At 63.4% G+C, this 852-nt stretch overlaps 1 pseudogene; it reads left to right on the top strand.

Annotated features, from left to right (window-relative positions):
* Window positions 1-852, top strand: part of LOC117286555 — a 3949-nt pseudogene that overhangs the window by 1676 nt on the left and 1421 nt on the right.

Here is an 852-nt window from a genome sequence, read left to right as displayed (position 1 = left end):
GCTACGGAGGATTCCAACCCCTTGTGCCCCTGGAGGCAGCCCTTTTGCTCCGTGAACTCTCGTAGGCGCAATGCTGCACGCTTCCTGCCGTCACTTCGGGCACAGGGACACCGCCGCTGCATCACTGTCCCCATAGGGACCCCTGAAGGGTGGGGCGCGGGGGTCTGAGCAGTTCAGGCTGCACCGAGCCGACTGGGCGGAGGGAGACCCCCCGCAGAGACCAGGCCGCTCCCACCTGCTGGCCGCTGCAACCAATGAAAGCTTGGGCTGGTGATGTCATGCCCCGGCCGGACCCTGGTGACGAAGTCCGAGGTCACCCGTCAAGGAACCAGCAGCGCAAGCCCACCCGCGGGGCTTCCGGAAGTTTCCACTGCTGCAGCCTCGCCCCACAGCCTTGCGCGCGCCACCACGCTGGCCTGCCTTCTCGATGTCCCCATGTCACCTCCTCCTCCCCGTGAGGTCCTCTTCCTCCTTGGGAGACCCCTTCGTTTCCCCTCGAAATCTCATGGTCCGATCTCCATTCCTACAGGTGTCCCCTCATCTTCAGGCATGTTCCACGTCGTCTGCTCCGCCAGTGCCACCCTGAGGGGGTCCTCGTCCCTACTTTCACGTGTCGCTCCTCCCACGCCACCCCTGACTGTGTTCTGGCCAGAGATGCTCGTTTATTGGGTCCTTGTGCTAACTTCCCAGCCTCCATCGAGGTCGTCCCTGTGTCCTCCGTCTGTGAAAGTCAGTTTGTCTGTGGCTGTCACTACAGAGGACGGTCTCCCACCTGCGTGTGCGTTTGTCCGTCTGTCAGTCCTCTGCGTGTCTGCCCCGCCAATGCGGGTCTTCGGGTCGCGTCTGTCTGGC

Source organism: Fukomys damarensis, unplaced genomic scaffold (assembly GCF_012274545.1).
Source record: "Fukomys damarensis isolate Sample0158 unplaced genomic scaffold, DMR_v1.0_HiC HiC_scaffold_17, whole genome shotgun sequence".
Taxonomy (NCBI): Eukaryota; Metazoa; Chordata; class Mammalia; order Rodentia; family Bathyergidae; genus Fukomys; species Fukomys damarensis.
Note: the sequence above shows the minus strand (reverse complement) of the source record. Positions and strands in the feature narration are given on the sequence as shown.